General features: G+C 38.9%; 1 non-coding gene across 1 annotated transcript; it reads left to right on the forward strand.

Moving 5' to 3' along the window:
- The first annotated feature begins 19,192 nt into the window (after nt 1-19,192).
- LOC145117983 (small nucleolar RNA R71) lies at nt 19,193-19,299 on the forward strand. The gene has a single exon (XR_013712971.1). It is a non-coding gene; the product is annotated as a small nucleolar RNA R71 (small nucleolar RNA).
- The last annotated feature ends 1,873 nt before the right edge of the window (nt 19,300-21,172 follow it).

A 21,172-nucleotide genomic window follows, 5' to 3' on the forward strand; every position in this document is an offset into this window, starting at 1 on the left:
TTCCATTCATTACTATACTTCCAACTGCCCATAAGTGACCAATCCTTGGCGAACCTTAGATCGTCATTGACAGTTGTTTAACCATTTTAGTCATATCCGGTTCTAGTCCTATTTCCCTCTTAATGCCCTAGGCATTTGGAAAATTAGAACACGAGAATATTATAGCATATGCAATCGATCCTATACCTGAAGCATATGGGATACGATTCATAATGTCTTACATAAAGACATGATACTCGACCAGTCTTTTGCTATAACATTTCCATATATAGAATTTTCAATGTTGAAACATTCCAATATGGTAATCATATATATATATATATATATATATATATATATATATATATATATATATATATATATATATATATATATCCATGACTAAATCTAATTAATATTTCAATCTAAGTTTTTAGATTTGAAATAAAGTATAAGTATCCTCTCCCTTACTATATCGAAACAACTTTTCAACTTTTGCAACTTTGCAAATTAGAACTTTGTTTCCTATAAATAGTATTGCTAACTCGCAACACTTACCATAATAATTATGCTCCCACTAGCATAACAATCATTTTGTTACTAGCACACGATGCAGTCATGCCAGCTCCTTCCCCTTCGAAGAAGAGGTACCTGAAACCAAAACTGTAAACTGTAAGCATGAAGCTTAGTGAGTTCCCCCATCATACCACATACCATACAATACACATACTGCCTAGTGTATCGGGGTGTTGGCCTACCCTTTCGGCCTATTTCAACTGGTAACCGCCTAGCATATCAGGGTGTTGGCCTACCCATTCGGTCTCTTTCAACCGATAAATGCCTAACATATCAGGGTGCTGGCCTATCCCTTCGGTCCTTTCGACCGGTATCGGAGACTATTTCACCCCCTACTACTACCATATATCATGTCAATACATAAACACATAAATCACATACTGCCTAGCATATCAGGGTGATGGCCTACCCCTTCGGTCCTTTCGACTGGTAACGGGGTCTGTCCTACCCCTCCTACCACTATCACATAATATCATAGCATACTAGCACATAAAGCATAACAGATAGTGGCATACCAGACAATTATCACAAAGACAATCATCTCTACTATATCTCCTACTAGTGGGTCAATATTGGTGCCTTAGACCCACTTCTACTGGAAGGTAACTCACCTCAAATGTCGTGAAGTAGCTGAACTGTCCTCGGCTCTGGGATCAACTCCACTCAACTCCTACACATAAAATCTCCTTTAATTACCCTTCCATACTCATGACCCCTTAAGAGTCAACTCTGGTCAAAGTCCTAGTCAAAGTCAACCTTTTGGTCAAGGTCAACGTTATGGTCAAAGTCAAACTTCTAGGTTGACTCAACTCGCCGAGTCCCATAAATCATAAACCTCTCAAATCGCGATCCAACTCGTCGAGTTCTTGCATGAACTCGTCGAGTTTCTCCTATCAACAGAATTAGGAAATTTCACTACAACTCGTCGAGTTCCTCCTTGAACTCGTCGAGTTCTTCAATCCTCAAAACCCAAAAACCATGACCAACTCGTTGAGTCATCTCCTAGACTCGACGAGTTTGCTTAATAACAGAAAAGGTTGGGGGACCACGATCCAACTCGACGCGCTGGATGAACAACTCGTCGAGTTCCCTTTAGTCTAAATCCATTCAGTTACTTCCAATCGAGTTTAACGCTTCCAAACCATAGATCTGGTCCTCTAGGACTAAGTTACCACGTAAAGTTGCTAACTTTATGTCCATGCATGGTGTCATGAAGCTAGAAACACCAAAACTAAGCTATATAAGAGATCTAGGGCATGGGGAAGGGCCAAGGCTTGATAAAGCTGGCAACTTTAAGCCTCACAAGCTCATTAGTGCCTAGATCTGAAGTCACAACTTCATGATATACTCAAATCCCGAGAATGACTTCAATATGGCCCAAAAGTGCCAACATACTACCCTAAATGAAGATCTAAGTAATAGATATCCAAGGTATCCACTTTATACCTCAAATGAGTCAGAAATGGAGCTCAAACTCTCGATCTACTGGCTTCCTCTTGAATCCCCAAGCTTCTCTTTCCTTCACAAGCTTCAAAATCACAAAGAATGCACAAAATGGTTCAGAACTCTCCAAAAGTGGATTAGGGTTTCTTGGCTAGGGTTTGGAGTGATGGAGGCTATAAATGAGGCCAACCTTTGGAGTTAAGGTATTTAAATAGGGTGCTAAACCCTAAAAATTAGGGTTTCATTCTGGCAACCCTACTCGTCGAGTTGAGGCTCTTGACTCGACGAGCAGACGAGTTTGGGGCCTCCAACTCGTCGAGTTCCTGTATAAAAATGAATAAATTAATTTGAAGTACATACCGCGAACTGGGCGTTACATACGTACTATAAAACTATGTATTTATACGTGCATCAACGGAATACCACTCCACATCATCATCATTAATAGGATTTGACTTTCTTGATATATGACCATAGAACATAGTTCCTCAACACATGTTAGAAATTTTTTTAGCACCATAGCTTGTATCTAGAGCCATCAACATTCAGTTTGAAGCTGAATTTGTTATAGACATTAGTAAGGGAACAAACCAGAATTAGTGTGGATGGAACACAGTTAGAAGATGAGTTGGGAGTAGTAGACATTTTTGGATAAGGTGTCTAAGTCCATAACTATTTCTGGTATGTACTTGACCCGACCCGGCATGGTCCATTTGGGTTGCATGGCACCATGCAATTGGATAAACTAAAATGAGAGAAATAACACTTATGGTTTATTAATATATTATAAGTTCTAATATATTAATAATATTATTTAATTAGTTTGATCAAGAATTAATTTAGAATTAATTAAGTGATCAAAAGATAACTAATTAAATATATGGGTAGATTATGTAAATCTTCCATATCTTATATAGTGGGATAAGAGGCTCCATGGATTATCAAGTTGGGTTCCACCCATAGGATGCTCCATGGATGCTCCATGGGAGTTACAAACCCATGGGTCATGGAAATGAAGAGTCATGACACATTAGGGTTTACATGGTGTAACCCTAGATGTGTCAACACTATATAAGAAACCCATTCTCCACCAAAATAGGCGACACTAAGAAACAAGAGGGCTAGAGCCGATTTTGCAAGTGTCAGATTCTCTCAAAGTTTACTCCTTTGCATTTGGTGTTGTGTGAAGCATTTGAGGCATCACACTTGGGGTGCTAGGCTCACAAGGTTTCAAGGATCATAATCAACAACAAGGTAAGTTATTCTATCTTTCATTCAAGTTAAAAATGTTCCCCATGTATGCTAGATAGGAATATAACCTTGGAATTCAACTTTGCATGATTATTAGACAAACATAGATCCAAGGTTATTAGGGTTGCATGTACACTTAGGAAGTGTTAGAATGCTCAAAACCCATCAGTGGTATCAGAGCCAGGTTCGTTTGTTGTTTTTTTTTTGTGCAAACAGCTTGAAAAAAAATCGTTTTCTGCTCGTATGAAAGTTTGCACATTTGTTGCTGGAAATGGACTAGAAACATTACCCTAAACTGTTTTGATGTTTTAAAGCTTGTTTTAGATGGTGTAATGTTTATGCTAATCCATTTACAATGGCAATTATTAAAATTACAAGTTTTTTTTAAGTGTAATTTTTGATTCTTGAAAGTGTTCATATTCATGTTCTTGAACTTATGAAGATTAGATGATCACAGGAATTGTTTGTAACCTTCATGGTAGTTTAATTCATGATCATAATGTGTTTTAATGGAGTCCATAACTTGTCCTCAAGTTATGCAAAACCAAAAGTCTCACTTTTATTAAAGCCATTAAAAGAACACAAGAGTTATAAAAATGAAGAGTCTTCATTTTTATTACTCAATTAATTCATAAGTTATAAGAAATGAAAAGTTTTGGAAGTTTACAAAACTTGCCCTCAAGTTTTGGAACATGTAAAGTCTTGATTAAAACTTTAGTTCCAATCCTTAGAATTTTAAAAGTTAAAATTCAACCCTTATACTTTATAATATTATAAGTTACTAATATATATATGTATAACAACAAGTCGTCTTACCGCTAGTACGCCTCATTCACGAAGCCGGTCTATAAGGGGGGTATAAGGTTGTTGCCTATAAAATGACAACTTAATGGGTGTCCACTCTCACCCACCGCTTCCTTGATCGGTGGAGGGTCGTTAGCCGAACGGGTAAGACAAGGACTTATAAATTCTCATTAAAAGTATGATGAATATTATAAAGTAACTAAATGATTTTATTAAATTCCCAATCTTAGTTACTTTAGGAAAATGTGAATAAGGTGCTAATCCATGAAATTACACTTTACACTTTGTTTAAGTCGTTGGTGGAGCGTGTGTGGTTAACCGGCACACTAACTTGGACTTAACAAGGTAGGTAAAGGGTGACTTAAGGTTTACCATAGCATCGGTGGAGCGTGTGTGGTTTACCGGCACATCGATTGAGTGATAAACCTTGAGGGTACCAAGTGATTTGCATGGTTACTTCACACCTCGTTTTGTGATCCTCGGTATCCCAGTCACAAAACTTGGAGGGCACACTCGAGATTGAAACATGCCTTTGAAAAGTTCATTGAATCTCAAAAGAATCTAGGAATTTCTAAGAACCAATTAAAAACCTAATATTTATATTTCGTTTTTCATGGTGGAAATTGGTGAATCGTCATTCACCTACCTTTCAAATATGTTATAACTTGGATTACGGCATACCTCTTCTAAGTTATAATATATTGTGATTGGATCCTAGCCTTAATATTACATTTGGGTGTTTTATTAAGGACTCTCTTAATATCTAAACTAATCTTGTTCTCTTCTTTCAGATGTCTTCAAACAATGCTGCTTCTGGCTCTAAATGGCTCCTTTACCCTTATGAACTTGTGTGGGAAAGTCACTTTTGATGGATCCAACTTCAATGAATGGATCAGAAACATCAGGATGATTACCCGCTACGAGGACAAAGAATATGTCCTTGACAAGGAGCTTAAGGAGATTGATGAGACCACTGCAACTCCCCAGGAGGTCGCTGACTTCCGGGCACATGAAAGGGATGCTACAAAAGTGGCATGCATCATGTTGGCCACCATGACAGCGGAACTCCAAAAGTCCTATGAGGACTTCTACCCTTTTGAAATGCACCAAGATCTGATGGAAAGATACCATCAAAGTGCACGACAAGAGAGGTATGAAATCATATGCTCTATCATAACAACCATGATGAAGGACGGGGAATCCGTCATGAGCCACATGCAGAAAATGCAAAGGTATGTGGATCGGTTGCTGAAGCTTAATGTGAACTTCCCTGAGGAGCTTGCAATAGATATCATTTTGCACTCCTTACCATCGTGCTATGATCAATTCCGCATGATATATCACATGAATAAGGAAGAGGTCACACTCAGCAAACTTCAGGGACTCCTCAAGACTGCAGAAACAGGTCTTAAGGGTAAGTCGGTTGTTAACACTCCTACTCCAAACTCCGCCCCGGTTTTGGCAATCGGGAAAGGTAGAGGGAAGAAGAGGAAGAGCTCTTCGAAGGGTACCAAGGCTAGGACCCTTGATGTCTCTTCTTCAAGTGGAACCAAGAAAGGTTTTGTCACTCCTTTTTCTGACCCTAAAGAGGCTGAATGCTTCTATTGCCATGAAAAGTCACATTGGAAGCGGAACTGCCCAAAGTACCAGCAAGATGTGAAGGATGGGAAAGTTAAACCCAACCATGCAGGTATTTACACTATCTTATCTAATAACTCACCCCATTCTAACTCTTGGGTCCTTGATACCGGTTGTGGTATTCATATCTGTTCTGATTTGCAGGGACTAAGAAGAAGTGAGAATGTGGAGCATGGAAGAATAAACTTAATCATGGGGAATAGGAAAGCTTTACCTGTCACCAAGATTGGAGTTTATACTTTATCGCTAAGTAGTGGGTTTAGTTTAGATTTGAATAAATGTTGTTATTCGCCAGAAATGGCAAGAAATATTATTTCCTTTCATGCATTGTATAAACAAGGTTTCACCTTTTCATTTGATAATGAAGTTGGTTCGATTAATGCTTTCTTTAATAATGTTCTTTATTTTAAAGCATTACCTTGTGATGGTGTGTATGAAACTGTATCTGTGGTTGATAACTTAGGAAATAATGTATTGTGTATTGATTCTGTTAATGATAATAACTTGGATAAAGCATCATTATGGCATTGTCGTCTTGGACATATAAGCAAGAAACGCATAGGCCAACTCCAAAAGGATGGAGTATTGGAGTCATTTGACCTAAAGTCAGATGATAGTTGCGAATCATGATTACTTGGAAAAATGACAAAGTCACCCTTCACAGGTTCTTGTGAGAGGGTTGAAGGTTTGTTAGATTTTATACACACGGATGTGTGTGGGCCCTTCAAACATGCCACAAGGGATGCTAATCGTTATTATTTGACTTTTACTGATGATTACAGTAGATATGGATATGTCTACTTAATCAAGCATAAGTCAGAGACTTTTGAGAGGTTTAAAGAGTTTAAACAGGAAGTCGAGAATCAATTGGGCAGGAACATTAAGATGCTTCGATCCGATCGAGGTGGTGAGTATCTTAGTTCAGAGTTCCTCGACTATCTTAGAGAATGTGGGATTGTCTCACAATTGACACCTCCCAGGACACCGCAGTTGAATGGTGTAGCTGAGAGGCGTAATCGAACCTTGTTGGATATGGTTCGTTCCATGATGAGTCGAGCTTCTCTACCAATCTCATTTTGGGGGTATGCCTTAGAGACTGCCGCCCATATCCTTAATCTAGTTCCCACAAAGAAAGTTGCCAAAACTCCTCATGAGATGTGGACTGGTAAAGTACCCAAACTAGACCACATTAAGATTTAGGGTTGCGAGGCTTTCGTGAGACGCGAGACTCATGATAAGCTTGAACCTCGAAGTGAGAGGCGTATTTTCATCGGCTACCCACAGAAATCCTTTGGTTACCTCTTCTACAGACCTAGTGAGAATGTGGTCTTTGTAGCTAGGAGGGCTTTCTTTCGAGAGAGAGAGTTCATAAGCCAAGGAGACAGTGGGAGGCAAGTTGACCTTGAAGAAATTCAAGAGTCAAGTGGTGAAGGAACTTCAAACCCTAGCACTCAACTTGAGGATGAAACTCTTGTTGAGCCAATTGACAAGTCTGTACCTCTGAGGCGTTCCACAAGGGTTAGGAATGCACCTGAGCATTACTATGGATTCCATATTACTGCGGAAGGTGATACACTTATCAGTGATGAGACACTGATAGGTCTGGATGAACCTAACAGTTATGCGGAAGCAATGGCAGGCCCTGAGTTAGCCAAGTGGAAAGAGGCAATGGACAGCGAGATACAGTCCATGTATGACAATCAAGTTTGGAACTTGGTTGAGAATGTACCAGGTCGTAAGACTGTAGGGTGCAAATGGATCTTCAAGAAGAAGACCGACATGGATGGTAATGTACACACTTATAAGGCACGACTGGTTGCAAAGGGTTTCTCACAAACTCCGGGAGTTGATTATGATGAGACCTTTTCTCCAGTGGCCAAGATTAAGTCTATTAGGGTTCTTTTAGCCATAGCCGCATTTCATGACTATGAAATATGGCAAATGGATGTCAAAACCGCTTTCCTTAATGGAAAGTTGGCTGAGGATGTTTACATGAGTCAGCCAGAGGGTTTTGTCAACACAGAGTACCCTAATAGAGTGTGTAAGCTTGAGAAATCCATTTATGGGTTAAAGCAAGCACCTCGCAGATGGAATCTTTGCTTTGATGAGAAAGTCAAGGAATTTGGCTTTTCTAGGAGTGAAGATGAATCTTGTGTATATGTCAAGGCTAGTGGGAGTATAGTTAGCTTTTTGGTATTGTATGTGGATGACATACTACTCATAGGAAATGACATCCCAACTCTGCAGGAAGTTAAGTCCTGGCTTGGGAAGTGTTTCTCTATGAAGGACCTAGGAGAAGCTGCCTATATTCTAGGGATAAGGATCTTGAGAGACCGGAGTAAAAGACTAATTGGACTTAGTCAGAGTACTTACTTGGATAAGGTGTTGAAGAGATTCGGCATGCAGGACTCCAAGAAAGGAGAGTTACCCATCCAGAGTAATGCCAGATTGAGTAAGACACAAAGCCCTAGTACTGAGGCTGAGATAGCAGAAATGAGTCGAATACCTTATGCTTCGGCTGTAGGATCGATCATGTATGCTATGACGTGTACTCGACCTGATGTAGCCTTTGCTTTGAGCATGGTTAGCAGGTATCAGGGGAACCCTGGCAAGGCACACTGGACTGCGGTAAAGAATATCCTCAAGTACCTACGGAGGACTAAGGACTGGGTCCTTACCCTCGGTGGGAGTGAAGACTTGAGAGTTGTAGGGTATAGTGATGCTAGCTTTCAGACTGATAGGGATAATTTCCGCTCTCAGTCAGGCTGGGTATTTACCTTAAATGGAGGAGCAATTTCTTGGAAGAGTTCCAAGCAAGAGACAGTGGCTGATTCAACTTGCGAATCAGAGTATATAGCAGCTAGCGAGGCAGCAAAGGAGGCGATATGGCTGAAGAACTTCATTGGAGACCTTGGAGTTGTACCAGCTATTAAAGAGCCAATGGAAATTTTCTGTGATAGTGAAAGTGCAGTTGCCTTAGCCAAGGAACCAAGGGATCACGGGAGATCCAGACACATCGACAGAAAATACCATTTCATCAGACATCGAATAGAAGAAGGACTCCTCGTGGCAAAGAGGGTATCATCGGATGAGAATCCAGCAGATCCCCTCACGAAGGGACTGACTCGGGTTAAGCATCTCCAGCATGCTCGGAGCATAGGGCTGAAGGATGATATTAGATTTAGTAGTTAGATAACCTTGAAATTTGTAAAGTGTAATTGACATTAGATGAGGAATAAAATGTGTTTTATTTATGAGTAAAGTGTTGCTATCTCTTGTCGATCGTTTACTATATTTCTTTTGCATGTTTTGACTTCCAGAATAATTATGTTTGGTATATCATATTATTCGAACCTCCACAGTCGGTCATATGTCGGAAGTAGGTATGAATCAAGACTGTCATGATTGGTTGCAGAGGTCTAAGTTGTTGGACATGGCTACAACACTCATGAGTGCTCATAAGTTCTGAGCATTGGACTCAACCCACGCTCACTGGAATCACTTCATGGAATTTATCTCGAGTGATCGTGAGACGGTAATATCATATAAGTCTTCAAACCTAGAGATATGATTTGTTACTTATGAGTTGGTTATGCATTGATTGTACGTTAACGCATTGGTAACTCGATGTTATAAAACGTGCTTTTGTGTATAATTCAATGAGTGGTAGAACAAACATATGAGTTGAAGTTTATTTGTTCCTTCTTGGATTAGAAGCTGATATCTGGGCCCCTCGATGATTTTGTTTTGACCTATGTACCGGGCCCGGTCAGAACTAAGTTGATGTGTTCAATTAAGTTCTTTGTCAAACAAATCGGAAATCGGGAAACAAACTGCTGGACACAAAGTAAGACACTGTTCCATGTATTTGTCCGGCTGATATCTAGAACAGAGGATTATATGATCACTTATCTTAAATGGCGTATCATCATTTTCTCAGTTCTGAGAGACGTTGAAAGAGCTACGATTGCCGATCGGTTCCTGAAGTATTGCAGTTATAGTTATTAGACTTATCCAAGTGGGAGACTGTTGGATAAGGTGTCTAAGTCCATAACTATTTCTGGTATGTACTTGACCCAACCCGGCATGGTCCATTTGGGTTGCATGGCACCATGCAATTGGATAAACTAAAATGAGAGAAATAACACTTATGGTTTATTAATATATTATAAGTTCTAATATATTAATAATATTATTTAATTAGTTTGATCAAGAATTAATTTAGAATTAATTAAGTGATCAAAAGATAACTAATTAAATATATGGGTAGATTATGTAAATCTTCCATATCTTATATGGTGGGCTAAGAGGCTCCATGGATTATCAAGTTGGGTTCCACCCATAGGATGCTCCATGGGAGTTACAAACCCATGGGTCATGGAAATGAAGAGTCATGACACATTAGGATTTACATGGTGTAACCCTAGATGTGTCAACACTATATAAGAAACCCATTCTCCACCAAAATAGGCGACACTAAGAAACAAGAGGGCTAGAGCCGATTTTGCAAGTGTAAGATTCTCTCAAAGTTTACTCCTTTGCATTTGGTGTTGTGTGAAGCATTTGAGGCATCACACTTGGGGTGCTAGGCTCACAAGGTTTCAAGGATCATAATCAACAACAAGGTAAGTTATTCTATCTTTCATTCAAGTTAAAAATGTTCCCCATGTATGCTAGATAGGAATATAACCTTGGAATTCAACTTTGCATGATTATTAGACAAACATAGATCCAAGGTTATTAGGGTTGCATGTACACTTAGGAAGTGTTAGAATGCTCAAAACCCATCAGACATGTGGGGTAGAAATCGGTCACAACCGAGAACCAATAGAAGTTGTATTGCACGTGGGAAAAAAGCGATCAAAGGGATGATCATGTTGAATGTGCAAGAAACAAATGCACATGCGTCGATCACAGGAGTTGTGATCTATGATCAATTCTGAGATAGGGGATGCTTAATAAAGGAACATAATGAGATTGATGGAGAGAGATCTGATGCGACAAAGTCTGACCATGAATGCAAGAAATGTAGGCAATGGGATAGATAAACAATTATGGGTCGGTATTGTGATAGTCGTACATGATATGGGAGGGGTTTGGAAACCCTAGCTTGATACCATGTTAAATGTGGTGAAATCCCCCTTGATTAGGGTATTGTATTGCAAGGATATATATATATATATATATATATATATATATATATATATATACACACACACACAACAAAGTTACATAAAGTCCCCTATGCTAAACACAATGTAAAATAAAGACTACAAATTAACATAAACTTTGAAGGTTCATTTGTTGAAGATCGGTTTCGTCTCAAGGGGGAGTTTGTTGAATATGTTCTGAAACCTTTATTAATTATTTTATACTATATGTAGGAGTTATTATTTGATTATAAAAACTCATATTTATTTACGAATATTTCCTAATTATATGGGTTTTAGAGTTTGTATAAGATTCTTTGTAAGGCTACTGTATAAAGTCATCTAGATGTCTAATTTATTCACTCCAACATCTTGTTTCTCTCCTCACTCCTTAGAGACCTGTAAGCATGTAATCTTTAATAAGAGTGTTGTTTTTGAAGGGTCCAGTTAGTGGTTTGGGCTAGGCTTTTCATTGTAATAGGTCTTTTGTGTATTTATGTTGGTTTAGTGGGTTAATTAGTAGTTTACGGCCCAGTTGTATGTTTACGGCCGTAAACCCCTTTACGGCCGTAAACCCAATTTCCGGCCCAAGTTCCCTATATATAGAGGTGTTGTAGGTCATTATTGGTTGTTGATGCTAGAGATTTCACGGTCACTATAAACAAGTTGTACCCGACGTTTTTCAGTTATAAAGCGTGTGCAAGCTTGTTTCTATTCTACTTCTACTCCAATTCTTGTTCTCTTTGATTGTTTGATTGTTTGATCACTGGTAAGATCCGTTTTAGGACCTTACAGTTTTCATAGTGTTTTTTCCTGACTTGGGTTTTCCACTTTAAATATATAGTGTTCTTTATTGTTTCCATTTATCTCAGTGGTTGTTTCACGTTGCTCTTTTATAACAAAACCGACTAACCAATTGTAATACTCTATTACTGTCATTTTTCCTTGATGATTGGATTGATGGATTGTGTTGATCTTGAAACACTGAGATTTGTTTTTAAGATTTGTACATCTCAGACACCTTCCTAGTTGTGAGCATTGTTGTAAAATATAAATGTCCATCCCATCATCATGTTTTGGTTGACGAGTGCCACCGATAAGATAGCCTGCTTTCCTTTTCCCTCGTTTAACTAGAAAAATGGATCAATACCATTCTTTGATACTCACACTGTTTAGTTTGTGTACGATCATTTGCAGAGTATGGTTGAGGTCATAGGGTAGAGAGGATAATGAGTTTTGTTGTGGATGAAGTGTAATAAGTTGTGATATCGGATTGGTTTATTTTGGTTAGAAAGGTATAATCTCATGAGAATAAAAGAGATACATTTTGATTAGATCTAGGTTAGGGATGAGAAAATTTTCTGAAAAAACCCAACCGAATTGAACCTAACCAGAACCATAACAATATAGGAACCGAATATGTAAATCGGTATGGTTCTCAGTTCCCCATATTCAAATATGTAAATTGTTTTTGGTGTTTATGGGTTTTGGGTCCATAATTCATAGTTTTTTCAGGTTCAGAACCGCAATTTGAAGGGCCACTTAACCATCTTACGACCCTCATAGTTTTTTATACGAGGTCGTAATGAGCTGATTTTTTTTCTAGCCTTTAATTTTATGCGTTGGCTACAACTTAGGCTCAAGAAGCACCTTAATTTGTTTAGAATTGTCTGAGTTACAAAATCCTAAACATGGTTGCTCAGGTTGTTGGTCCGTTTTTATTTTCTATACAAATTTTAGTCAACTTTAAACAAACATAACTTTCACACAAGCTCCGAATAAGTTGTTTTTTTTCCGACATTTAGTTCTTTGTCTTGGCTACATTTTAGGCTCAAGGATCACCGTAAATGGTTAATAATTGTTTGAGTTACACAAACCTAAAAAAGATATGTTGGGTTTGTTGGGTTGTATTTAGTTTGTATAGAATTTTTAGTCATCTTTAAACAGACATAACATTTCATACGACCTCCGAATAAGCATATTTTTTCTCCAAAAATTAATTTTTGCGTCTTGACTACATTTTAAGCTCAATAACCACCTTAATTGTTTAATAACTGGCTGATTTGAATAGCCCTATACATGGGCTATTATGGCTAATATTTTAATTGCATAATTTTTTAGGCTCAAGAACCACCTTTGTTCGGTTATATTCGACTTTATACCCGAAAACTGATACCAGTAACCGTACTCTAACCTCATGTGTAGATTCGGTTCTTGGTTTCTTGAATTTGTCTTTAGAAATGATACCATCCCTAGTCTAGGTCGAATTTGGCTCTTAAAACCTAAAACAAATGATGAATCTTTTTAGTTGTATGTTTTTCTTATTCATTTCTTGTTAAATGTGACTCGAGAATTTGGAGCATTCTCATGGAACACTTGGAGCACTTAGAACTCAAAGGAGCACTTGGGGTTCATGGAGCATGTGACAAAGGAACAGATCATCTGAGAAAGGAATGGATCTCCTGACAAAGGAACGGATAAAGTGACAAATGAACAGATCTTCTAAAAGGGGGTATAGAGCACCTAGAAGTGGAATGGAGCATCATGTTGCATGGATGTGCCATCTATGGTTGAAGCACCATTATAGAAGCGCTATTATTGATGTAGAAGCGCAATCCATAATGTGGAAGCACAACTCATTGTCTAGATATGCCATTCTGGAGGAAGAAGCATCACTTTGAATGTAGAAGCACCACTATGATTCTAAAAGCGCCATTCTAGAGGTAGAAGCGCCATTCTAGAGGTAGAAGCGCCATTCCGGAGGAAGAAGCACCACTTTATAGGAAGAAGCGCCACTATGGTTCTAAAAGCGCCACTCGTAAGGAGGACTCGACATCCCTTGAGAAGAAGCGGCATTCCTTTCAAAAGAAGCGTCATTCTCATGTTGATGCACCATCTTGTTGCAAGGATGTGCCGCTTATGTTTCTTGATGAATCGTATGTTATGATGTAACGACCCAAAAATCAAGCGTAAAAAATTCATTTTTAATATAGCCAAAACATAGATATCATTTATTCCAAACATTCCAAAACATCGCTAATTAAAACATTTATCAGAGTTCATCCCAAAATCATACATTGCGGAAAACATGGGTGTGTGCACTGTGATCAAGTCGGGCCCTTTCTTTCGAAACCGATGATACCTGAAACAACAAACACAACTATAAGCTTGAAGCTTAGTGAGTTCCCCAGAGCATACCCCACACAATCCACATAACCACATAATCCATATTAGCTATATCAGCTACATAAACCATATCAATCACATAAGCATATAAGGATGCCGTGGGCTCCTCCCAGGGTCTTACTTGAGGATGCCATGTGCTCCCCCACATGGTCTTACACCTGAGTACCATGGGCTTCCCCCATGGTCTGAGGTCCAAGCTGTTGGATTAGTGTCTAAGTCCATAACTATATTTGGTATGTACTTGACCCGATTGGCATGGTCCATTTGGGTTGCATGGCATCATGCATTTGGATAGACTAAAATAAGAGAAATAACACTTAAGGTTTGTTAATATATTATAAGTTCTAATATATTAATAAGATTATTTAATTAGTATTGATCAAGAATTAATTTGGAATTAATTAAGTGATCAAAAGGAGACTAATTAAATATATGGGTTGATTGTGTAAATCATCCATACTTGTATAGTAGGCTAATGCTCCATGGATTATCAAGTTGGGCTAAAACCCATAGGATGCTCCATGGATGCTCCATGGTGTTTTTGTACCCATGGATCATGGAAATGAAAGGCCATGACAATTAGGGTTTACATGGTGTAACCCTAATTGTGACAAACTATATAAGCATCTTATTCTTGTCAAAATCGGCGACCATGAGAGAACTATGTGTGTATGGTGAGGGCTAGCCGATTTCATGAAGTGATTCATTTCTCTCTAAGTTATTCCAAGTGTATTTGATGTTGTGTGAACCATTTGAGGTGTCACACTTGGGGCACTCGGCTCTTAAGCATCAAGGAATCAAGCTACATAAAAAGGTATGTCTTCTAACTTGTTTATTACCCAAGTATCAAAGATTGTATGCTAGATAGGGTAATACCTTGGAATATTCATATTTGCATGTATAATAGAGAAAACATAGATCCAAGGTATTTAGGGTTGCATGTACACTTAGGAGTGTTAGAATGCTCAAAACCCAACACAAGCGCCATGGGCTCCCCCCATGGTCTTTCATGTAAGTAACACAAAAACAACTAGCATATCACACATCACATAAACAGCTAGTATATCACATATCACCTAACAATGCATATAAATATATAAGGATGTCGTGGGCTCCTCCCAGGGTCTTACTCCAGGATGCCATGGGCTCCCCCACATGGTCTTACACTTAAGTGTCATGGGCTCCCCCACATGGTCTGACATCCACGCGCCATGGACTCCCCCATGGTCTTCCCTGCAAGCATCACATAAATAACTAGCATACCACTTAGCATATAGCTAACTATCACACCAAATATCTCTACATCAGCTAGTGTACCACATATCAAAAATGAGTCGGCCTTGGTGCCTTAGACCCATTGGTATGGTGAGGAGACTCACCTCGCACTGCTGAAGTCCTGCGGATAAAACTCTAGCTGCTGGTTAACAGATTCCCAAACTGTCAACATCAAAACAACAGCCAATTAATAATTGGGTTCCAATACATAACCATAAGTCCATGCTTGGGGTAAAAATACTATTTTACCCTTAACCTAATTTGGTCCAAAACCAAGGCACAAACACACACTCTGAAGGCCCAAAAACCAATTAATGAACCAAGGCCCAGCATTTGGCCCAATTTTCCAAATTTGGCCTAAACCTCTACATGGACTTATCTTAAGGCCCAACCATTTATTCTTGGTCCAACACTTGGCATTCTGATGGTCCAATATCTCATAATCATCAAGGCCCAGTTATGGCCCATCTATGGCTTAATTTTCCAAATTGGGCCCAAGCCTTTCCAATGGGCCTTATCCTAAAGCGCAATAATTTTCGTAGTCCATAAACATGTTCCCATTTGGCCCACGAAGGCCCACAGCAACCCAGTCCAAGAAATGGCCCAATAAGAACCCAAACCCAATTAGGGTTTTTCACATAAAATGACGATCAGGGTTAAGTGTTCCTACTTAACCTATTAAGGACTTAATCCATTAAGTCCAACATACAATGTAATCGGGCTTGAGTCATAATTTCACTCCAATGGTTCAAAATGCGGGTCCCGATAATTCCAAACTAACATATTCACAATTAGGCTTTTCTAAACCCTAATTAGGGCTTCTAACCCAACTACGCTCCCACAAAGTTCCAAATTAGATTTTTAGATTAATTAGGGTTTCATTGGGTCAATTAAGGTTAATTAAGTTGGGCACCATCCACTACCACCTCGGGTAGTGGTGGTCAATGGCGGCACACGGCGACGGCCACCACCTAACGGTGGTGGTTATGATTCTAGTCCAATCATGTCCAAGCATCCCAAACGCAATCCAATCAAACACATATTCATACCGCCACTCAACACGGCGGCTGGTGGCGGCAGCCACCACCTCACGGTGGTGGTGGTAGCGATTTCTTGATTATTCCGGCCAAAATCCGATTATACAACATAACATACCCAAAATAAACACACATGCAGTAGCTCATGTGCACAACCATCCAACACGGCGGTTGGTGGTAGCAGAAGGCGTAGAGATGGCGACAGCCACCATGGTTGGCTGCCACGGTGGTTGTTCTCGGTTTTCTGGCCAACGAGCAACCCCCCTCAACGTACAGCAACACCAAAAATACACACACATACTTCACACCCCAAGCTAAGGTGTGCGCAGCAGCCATCCTCGGAGTGATTGTTGACCGGAGCAGCAGAGAAGAACCGTGTAGGCGGCGGCGGACGTAGTTGTGGTGTAGTACCGAAGATCCGAGAAGAAGTGCCACCGTGAACGACCACAGCAGCAGCAGAAGAAGAAGAATACGGCAGTCCTTGCGATTCATAACTTCATTGGCAGCGGATCAGCAGCGGCACAAGAGAGCGGCAGCAGTGGCTCTAACGACCAACGATAGTGGAACATGACTCGGTGGTTCACGGCTCCAACAGCGACGACGGCGGCTGAGAGTGAGGGAAGGAGGTTGGCGGCTGGAGAAGCTTATTAGGGTTAGGGTTTCTTGAGTCGTATGCTTCCAACAGGCAGGGAGGGTATCGGGTTTATTATGCCCACTCATTCTTAAAACTTGACTCATAGTGACACATGCTACCCTTCCCTCTCATTTCTTTTTGATTCAGCTCCATAAGTTACCATATAGCCCCTCCATGACAAATTCTTTTCAACTTAGGTACATAATTTACCATTCGACCCTCAACATTCCAAAATCCTTTCAGCTTAAGTCCAATAATTTACAAAACACCCCCTTGACTTCTGAAAATCTTTACAAAATAAATCCCGGAGTTACACTATAACCCCCGAAAATCCAAATCATATCATTTAGCTCCCCGAATCTAACACCCCACTAAATATTATTGATTTGGCTATAAAATAATAATAAAATTACATCTCGGGGCTTTAGAGTTTATTATTTATTTAATTGATTTTATTTTATTTCAAACGGAGTGTTACATATGAAGTCCCCTATGATGCTCAAGATTATTCAAGGAAGCTCAGAAGTTGAAGATGCTCATGGATTATTGTTTTATGTACCACCATGATGGTTGATATGTTATGATGATCTTGATGTGCCACTCTTGCATCATGATATGCTACTATGGATCATGATTCTCCATCATGTGTGTTGTTGATGCTCATGCAAGGATGAATGTTCCAGAAGATGTTGCATGGCGGATTGTGATTGCTTGATACCTTTCACAGGCCTATAGGCCAACGGGCTTGGCCAATTAGGGTTTTAGTGTAACATCCCGATGATGAGGTATTTCCAAATTAAACCCTATGTATGAAGATTTGTTGTTAGAGCCCTTGTGTATGAGAAATGTTGCAAAATGGCCCATAGTGGCATTTTTCTAATAATTGGCCCTAGGTCACGTATGTTAGGCGTACCTAGCGTCCGCAGGGCGTATGTGCATGATTCCGAAACCCTAACTTTTAGGGTTTGGAACCTATTTAAACATCCTTATGTCCCCAACCTACCTTTTTTCATCAGCCTCCAACCTACCTTCGTCCCCAAACAAACCCTAATCCACTTTTGAGCACTCTTGAGCTTTGTATGTGTGTGTGCACTTTGGCTACTTTAAAGGAGAGATGAAGAAGAGAATATCATCTTGGAGGAGTATGACTCTTTAGATCCAGAATCTCATCACCATTTGGCATCACTTGGTGGTAAAAAGCTTTGAACTTGATGATGTTATGCATAGATCTAAGTTAGCCATGAAGTTTGTGTCCTTTTGGTCCCATTAGTTTGGTGTTTTGAGTATGAGCTACTCCAATCCATTTAAGTTGTCCTTTCAGACGTTTTGAGGTCTTTAGAAGCATAAAAATGTGGTCTTGGTCATTTCTTACCTTGCATGCATGAGTTACATGGTCTTAATGGGTTAAGTAGTTATGGTTTTTAGTATTAAGCACTTAATGGCCATGAAAGACCATAAAGTTGGAAACTTTATGGTCGAAGACGACATTTAGGGCTTAGATTTGACTTTGGAAGTAAAGACTTGATGTATTAAGCTCTTAATGAGAGATGGGGTTGAACAGGTGCATACGTTGGGCATACCACATGGTACGTTGCGCGTACGCGGTCAGAGTGCCGACTTCTGGGTCAAGCGGAGTATGCCCCTCATACATATGAGTACGACCAGTGTACTCGGCTGGGTTGTTGACTTTGACCTTTTACCAAGTTTAACCTAAGGGTATTTTAGGTAATTTGAGTGGTATTTGAGATCGGTTGTATTTCTCTTACTTTGCCTTCTTATACTCATCATATGGCAGCCACTTCTTCTTGTGTTTCCTCCAATCTTCATTGTACTTATCCCCACTTGAATAACACGCTTGAGCCTTCCGGTTTCCATTTTCATCTAAGTCACAATCCTTAGATAAGTGAGGAGCGCTACAATTATCACACCCCACTTGAATAGCATGAATGGATTGGCCTATTTTGGTGATCCTTTGGTCCATGTTATCGAGTTTTTACATAACCGTCGCTAAGTTCTCATTGCCTCCATCCAAACTTCCCTTTCCTCTTGTAGCATCTTCTCGTGGGTTATGATATTTGCATGAATGTTTTGCGAATTCTTCAATCAAATCCTTAATTGTAGTCAGGTCCTTCTTTGTCATTGGTCCTTGAAAGGCAAGGAGTTATCTTGTTGTAAGGTTTACACCATCGTAAAAGATAGACACTTCTTGTTGCACATTGAGGTCGTGTTGGGGGATATTCCTTAGCATACCTTTATACCTCTCCCATGCTTAATACAAAGACTCACCATCATTTTGTTGGAAATTTTCTATCTTCTTCTTGAGCTTGGCTATCTTTGAAGGCGGGCTAAATTTCTCAATAAAAGCATCGCGAAGATTTATCCAAGTTGTGATTGTTCCAGGTGAAAGTGACTTCAACCATATTTTAGCCTCTCCTGTAATGTTACGGGTAGCATTCTAAGTAATACTGCCTCTCGCGTCACATTTGGAACATTGAAGTAATTTGCAATGTCCGGTACTTCATCGATGTTACTAAATGCGTCTTCATGGTCTTTACCGGAAAATGGTATGTCTTTTAGCATCACAAGAATGTGTCCCTTGAGCTCAAAGTTTGTTGCTGTTGGGATTTCCGGTGGAGCAAGACCCGGTTTGTTGCCATTGCGCACCCTTTTCTTGGACTCCTCCATAGTCATATGTGTGATATCCGTCATCGCTTCTACCTCGCCTTTGATATCGTCTTTTGAATTGTCTTCGGTTTCTGTTTCTGGCTCGTACTCAATTCCTTTCTTGTCGGGAGTCTTTTCTAAGCTTTCAAATTTGTCGGTTTGAAATGTGCTACTCAATTCACTATCCTTTTTGTCTTTCTTTTTGTGGAACGTAGATTCGGGGTCTTCAAATGTTGGAACTATTGGAAATCTTGATCCTCGGGTCATAAATTACTGAAACAAAACCAAAATAAATATGAAAAACGAATAAAAATAAATAAACTGAAAAACTGTTCACTTAGTGGCCACAACGTGGCCGATCGTGACCACGACGTGGCAAACTAAAAATAGAAAGATTAAAGTTCGTAAAACAAAACAGTAAATTAACTTTGTATGCAATAAATTTCACACATATGATCAATAACAAATAGCAGAATAAAATTACTAATAATGAAACCGTTCCACGACAACGGCGCCAAAAACTTGATATGCAATTTATATACTAGTTTTTTAATTTATAAACCAAACAATCTAAGCTAGCTAAATGCGATAGACATTGTACCTAATCAAACAGTAGTATAGTAAGAAGGTAGGGTGTCGAACACAAGGGGAACGAGAATGATTAATAGCTAGTTATCTACAAAAATGTTAACTAATTGAAAAGCAGATAATAAGGGGTTTTACTCTGGTTTCGCAAGTCCAGATTACTTAAAAAGCAATTATCACCAAAGACAAATTACCTAACAAAAAGCAATCTAAATTAAGGTTTAAAGCAAGATATTAAAGAGACTTCTGTTTAGATACGATTCACACTACTCCTATGGTTGATTTCTTGGAAAGTGAAATGGATTAAGTTGTTGTTGATTATCGATTCTAGGTTTATTAGAATTTATGATCAAAAGACTAATCCTTTAGTAAAACAAGCTCATTCATTCATTGATCAGGTGGATAAACAAACAAGGATACTATTAATAAGTCTGAATTATGCTAAACTTAAACTAATGATTAATATTAATGGATAATAACATCAATTCAATACATGAATGATCATCACATACTAGCTTCCACATTAATTTACCTAATTTTCTATTTAACCCTCGATTTATGATCGAAACTCTAGTCTTATAACTTTGATGATCATAAATTTATAACATAGAAGCCTACCAAAACATAATGATCATCTAATTTCAGTAAAACTCAACAATAAACAGAAGAAGTGGTTATCATTAACACAAAAGGGTCTTTAACAAGCTATCATAACAAATAATCAACTAGCAACAATCCAAGTTCCAATCAATCAACACATAGTCATAATGATCCTCTACTCTAAACAGAAGTTAGAGTTTTTATCCCATAACTACTAGAAAAAAACAATCAAAAAAAGTTCACTTTGAAAAAACATAATGAAAAACAAAGTAAACAAAGTTATAGAAGTTACGTTGCCTTAAAATCTCTTCAAAAGTATACTTCAATCGAAATCATATCTCTCTCAGTCT

Source organism: Lactuca virosa, chromosome 5, assembly GCF_052849685.1.
Source record: "Lactuca virosa cultivar CGN04683 chromosome 5, Lactuca_virosa_CGN04683_v6, whole genome shotgun sequence".
NCBI classification, from domain to species: domain Eukaryota; kingdom Viridiplantae; phylum Streptophyta; class Magnoliopsida; order Asterales; family Asteraceae; genus Lactuca; species Lactuca virosa.